Below are 6,000 nucleotides of genomic sequence, written 5' to 3'. Positions count from 1 at the left end.
CGTCCCTGTCGGGCGCCGGGCTCCGGCGGCTCCTCTTCCCCTTCCGCGGGTCAGGGGCGGTCCGGGGCGGAACCGCAGCCCCCGCGAGTGCCCCTTCGCCCCGGGCCCGGAATCGGGCTGGCTAGGGAGGCGGAAGGGTGTGGTGGGGCGAAAGCCGTCCTGCACTACTCCGGGAGTTCGAGCATGCATTCAGTGTTAGTCTTTGCAGAGGGAAGTGAGGTTGGAGCTTTTTATTTTTAATTTTGGGTAGAAACAGGTTGACTCCAGGGCCCGCCAGAGCAAGAGGATTTAACTTAATGCTCCTCCCGTGTTTGAAGGCGGAGAAAAAAAAAGCCCCACCTGGCAAAATTTCTCTAATAACCTACTCAGTGGAAAAAGCCAGGTGTCTTAAATCGCGCTAGTTTTCGTGGCGTCGGGCTCTCTTCAGGTGACGCTCCCAGGGTGTAGGGTTGAAGCAGATGCAGAATCCAAAGGCAGCGCAAAAAACAGCCACCGATTTTGCTATGCCTCGGAGCTGCGAGGTGAGTCGCATCGCATGAGTGAAGATTTGTTAGCTGTCACGTTCACAGATTTTGGGTCACCGGTGAAGCCAGGGCTCTCATCTTGGTTTCTCTCATAACAGATGTACCTACATGATGTTGACAGGTACGTTATGAATTAGAACGGAAACCCATCCTGATTATGTATGTGCCCTCGGACATTCTTTAAAATTTCGCCCATTTCCTTTGAAGGAAAGCAAATGAAAGTAGGTTCCAGGAAAAGATTAATTTTGAACTTAGAGGTTTTACTTTCGCTAAATTTGCCCAAATCTAAAACTAATATTCAGTTTTTCTATCTTTAGATTTACACGTGTATATAAAACATTTTTGCGTATATATAATATTTGTGTTTTGATCTTGAACTTGTTGGATCAGAAACAGAATCTCAGAAATAAACTTTGCATGTGGTATGCTTTATTTGTATGGCATTTGAAAACTGTGGGTCACATAAAAGATAATTACATGTACATTATGCGTATTAGAGGCTGATACTTGTTTTCTTTGGAAAAAATTCTCGTTTATGAGAATTGAATCAATAGTGACCATACTTTTTAAAATATATAATTCAAAAGTTCAGTTGTACAAACGTAAACCGAGTCATGCAGTTCATTTACTGCATTACTGTGGCTTGTGTAATTTTTTGTTTTGTTTTGTTTTGTTTTTTTGAGACAGTGTCACTTTGTTGCCCAGGGTAGAGTGAGTGTCCTGGCATCAGCCTAGCTCACAGCAACCTCAAACTCCTGGGCTCAAGCGATCCTCCTGCCTCAGCCTCCCGAGTAGCTGGGACTACAGGCATGCGCCACCATGCCCGGCTAATTTTTTCTATATGTATATTTTTAGTTGTCCAGATAATTTCTTTCTATTTTTAGTAGAGCCTGGGTCTCGCTCAGGCTGGTCTCGAACTCCTGACCTCGAGCGATCCACCCGCCTCAGCCTGTAATTTTTAATCTTTTCCCAAATGCTTTTCCTCTTATCTCTAAAGAGTTACTTCAAAAGATTATTTTCTTAATGAACTCGGTATGGAAATAATTTAACTGTCAGTCAATTCTGCTTGCCTTTGTGAGCCGCTACAAAATAGTATATATTTAGTTCAAGAGAACATATGGGAGTTAAAATGCTTATGTATATGTTGTCAACTTTCATCTTAAAAGGTGCTGCTTATTGTTTTGTGATATAGTATGGCTTAAAAACCACGTGTGACCTGCAAGTATTTTCTCAGATGGGGTTAGCTTCTATGACCTCTAGTTAATAGGCACAGCCTGTGTTGGCAGGATCCGTCACAGGTTGCAGACCCACATCCCTTACTCCCCCCCACCTCAAAGACTTTGCTTCTTTGCTTGAGTTATTTTGTTTAAGAGGTCAGTATGAATTATTTTGTTTAAGAGGTCAGTATGAATGTATAGTATCTACACCTGTAGTTGGAAATTGTGCTTTAGCATGTGCTGTTAATTACACATAGCTCATTAGGAATGTAAATATTTAACCTGGTTTTGGATATGTATGGTTCAGGAGAACAGATTTGCTGAGGTTATGTGTTTATGTTAGTATAACAAATTGGCTATTTTCCAGTCATGTTGGTGATAGGCTTCCCGTTTCCTGTTGTGACATGTTGGTAATAATTTTCAGACCTCTCAGGGAGCCAGATTTGATCTCTGTGGTCAGTCATATATCAAAGCAGTATCCTGTGGAGTTTGGCCACTAACACTGCTTTGTAGAACTTCCAGCTAAATTTGTAGTCAAACTTGAATGGAGGGATCTAAAATGTATAATATGATGTAATAAGTGTTAATATTTATTGAGTGCATTGTATGGTTCAGGCTCTTTTCTAAGTGATTTTTGTGGATTATCTCAATTTTCACACCAACTCAATGAAGTAGGTACTTTCACTATTCCCATTTTACAGGTGAAGAAGCTGAGGCACGGGGATTTAATTAACTTGCCCAAGGTCCCACAGCATTAAGTTTCAAACTGAGACTGAAGCTTGGCAGTATGATTTGAGAGCTCTGGCTCTCCATGGCTACAGTTTAGACTAGTCAACGCGCTAGAGGAAAAGATAGTATGAGAGACATGGCACCATGGGTTCCTTCATTTTTTTAGTTATAAAAGTAATGTAAAATTACAAAAACTATGGAAAATAATGTTTTTAAAAGAAAAACTCATAATCTTGCTACTCTAATAAACTTTGTTTTTTATATGCACATTCACATCTGTACATAAACATTGTAACTGTGATTCATTTTGAATTTAAAGATAAATCTTCAGTTAAGTGTAAAAAGGAGGATGAACCCCACTGCCCCAGTTACATTACAGATTTGATCTACAACTTTGACTGGAACCCAGTTAGATATATTTCTTCCCATTTCTATGGGAAATAGTTCAACAGTTTCTGTCTTTTAAAATCATGAAACCTGTTTGTCAAAGTCTCAGTCTTCCACAGGACCTTTTTTCTTGGATTAGTGTTTTATCTTTCTATCTTGTTATTGTTTGAGCCTTATATTTGTTTGTGTGCTTTTTCCTTTGTCCTTTTAAAATCATCTAGCAACCCCTATATCATGGCTATTGTGAATAATAGCATTTAACTTTTCAATGATCGTGAAAGATTTTCTAAGTGAAGAAATTTTCTTCAGAGAGCTATTTCTTTTAGCAGGTTATTTATTACTTTTTGAAGAAAAATATAAGGCATAACAATTTAGACATACGGGTAACAGTGGACAGTAAAGATAAAATATTAAGTAATATTACTTTCAGGAGATATCAGTTTCATTATCATCATTTTGTATGTGTTGACAATTTGTATTAAAATAAATTCTTTCTGTTTCAATAAACCTGTGGGTCTAATTAGCAAATACTTCCACCCTTTCCTATGTTGGATCTTGCTCTTTTGTCCTTTTTTTCTTTTAAACAAGTCCTATTGTGTATGTGTCTTTTATTGTGATACTTCCTATGGTTCATGGAAGTAGATGGAGTTTAATAATTTGCTCAAACATATCTCTGCATTTGATACAGTTTTTTGTATTACCAAAATGAATATTCATTTTACCTACTGTCTGATAGCAGTGACCCTAATCTATAATAGGTCCTTTTAGATATTGAATATCTCTAATGTCCTCCATAAATGCACTAGAAGATGAAATCACTGTATCTGAAAAAAGAAAATCCTATAAAATCTGTTTAAAATCAAATAAGTGTAGGAAGGATTAGTTTTGTTGATTTTACTTTGGTACTTTGAGGACTTGTCCTAAATGAAACCCTGCTCAGTGTTGATATAATCAATAGACCACACTTAATTCCTGTGGTATAGTAGTGACCTTTGTAATCTGTCTTTTGTGATGTTCTTAGATCTGAATTTTCCTCAAACGATTCTATATTAGACTGTCTTTGAGTTATTTGAGCTATTAACTTTCTTCAAATCTGTATGCATTTTTTTTAGTGTGCTGCTTTACTATATACTTTCCTCAGTGTCTCATTAGTTTGATACATCTCAAATTAATTAAAATATTTAGAATATTCAAAATATGTGTACTTTATATCTAATTTCTTTTTCCATTGACTTTGAAATAAAAGTGTGATCTGTGTATGGATAATTAGTATTCATTAGTAAATAGCACTGCCTGATTTTAATTTAACTACTACGGTACTTCCTGTTTTGTAATTACTTGATTAAAAAAAGGAGAAAAGATCCTTCCCTCAGTATGAAATCAAAGGGAAAAAAGAATATGGCACAGACTTCCAGTGGGGATCCAACAGATCCAGCTGCCTGCTAGATAGTTATTTCTATCCAGATATCCTGGAATTACCACATATGCAACATGTCCACCTATTTTTCCCTCTGCACTCTTTTCCAACGACTTTCTTTTATTGACTTTTCAATTTCTAGAAAGACACAAGTTTTTTCATTAAAAATAGAGAAAGAAATTGTAGACATTAGTCATGGATGCTCACCTTTCCCTTGCTCTCCGTAAATCCAGATTTATTGATATTTTTTTCTTTGTGACCCCTGAATATACATTCTTTTCTGTTTTCACTGTGGCTTTAGATCTTTTATTATTTCATACTGGAACAGTCCCAAACTAAGTGGTATGCCTGCCTTCAGTCTCCTTCCTGGTATGTTCCTGACACAAATGCCATTATACTCTTCTCAGAACCCAGCTTTGTTTGTAGCATTTCTTTGCTCCACCTTCCCCACTTTCCTTTAATCTGGCATTCAAGTTCTTTCGTGAGTAGGCTCTGATTTCTTTTTCCAGCTTTCTCTCTCACTCTACCTCTACACGAGCCTTAGTGCCTTGGGCTCCAGGCCAGCATTCCCAAAGTGTATTCTCAGAAATACTATTGTAATACCATAGAATGTTAATAGGTGTTACATGAGATTGAGGAGTCATTCCCTGGTAAAAATAAATTTGAGAAAATTTTTATAAACTTTGTTTATAATGTTAACGTTTACTACAGATCTTCTCACAAATCTTTTTTGTACTGTGAGCCGTTACAATTCTAGACGGGAATATGATGCATTGCCCAAACTTATTGACCATGAAACTTTTTGTTGGACTAGTATTCTGTGCACGTAGTCTTAGCTCCATAGTTTGACTCAAGCCATGAATTTTGCTTAGATACCCACTTCTCCCATCTCTGCCTCATAAAAATCCTACTTACCTTTTAAGGTCCAACTCAGGAGTGTCTCTTCCAAAGAAGTATTCTCATCCTCAGTCATAGTGAGATGTAGTCTTTGAGCTCTTATTAACAATTCTTGCATTTTCTGTGTTTTCTTGTGTTTCTGTCAGGCACTACCTTTTATTATAGGGATATACTATTTTTTGGAAGATATTATAGCATCCATCTTGAGGATGATGTATAATATAATTTATGCTCACGTTTACTGAAAGCCGTAGGGCCTATAGAAATATGATGGCATTAATACAATAAAAACCGTGTTTATATTTGTTAAAATTTGTTTGTGGTAGCTCTTCCATAAACAGTAAATGAATAAGTGGTTATGTTGACATGCATTGTCACGTTTTGATCTGTGACCAGTTCTTAACACAAACAGTTCTTGAAATATTTATGTGAGAATGCTCCTTCCATACAAATGGCTAGATCAGTCAGGATGTCCCCTCCCTGCCATCGTTGCTCATGAGACTTTTGTCCTCTCTAATTGCTGACATGGAGGATTTTTATTTCCACTTTCCCCCAGATTGTACCTACTTTTTTCTTTAGCTTACTGTTCAGATGGTTGACTGAAAAACCTTTGGGACTTGGTCATGATCCTCAACCCTACCCAGTCTCCTTCGTGGGAGAGACAAACTTTGTTGGGAACCAGGAAAAATGAGTGGGCCTGTGTTAGGCTGTGGGTCCCTTAGCCACTTGCTTCCTGGGTCTTCCTGTTTTTGCTCCCTTGTTCTCACCCCTAAAATTCTGGTGGCATACTGCTTAGTGTTTGCAGTTTTGGGGCTAGATCGCTGTGCTA

General features: G+C 37.7%; 1 protein-coding gene across 3 annotated transcripts in view; it reads left to right on the top strand.

Annotated features, from left to right (window-relative positions):
* CLCN3 (chloride voltage-gated channel 3) overlaps positions 1-6,000 on the top strand; it is an 83,483-nt gene continuing 77,483 nt past the window's right edge. For 2 of the 3 annotated variants that reach the window (XM_045552520.1, XM_045552518.1), the window contains exon 1: positions 1-645. The gene's annotated coding sequence lies outside the window, so the exon portion shown is untranslated. The remainder of the gene's footprint in view (positions 646-6,000) is intronic. The other variant, XM_045552519.1, reaches the window with a different exon arrangement.

Source organism: Lemur catta, chromosome 5 (genome assembly GCF_020740605.2).
Source record: "Lemur catta isolate mLemCat1 chromosome 5, mLemCat1.pri, whole genome shotgun sequence".
Taxonomy (NCBI): Eukaryota; Metazoa; Chordata; class Mammalia; order Primates; family Lemuridae; genus Lemur; species Lemur catta.
The sequence above is the reverse complement of the archived record's forward strand: the minus strand, read 5'-3'. Positions and strand labels throughout refer to the sequence as shown.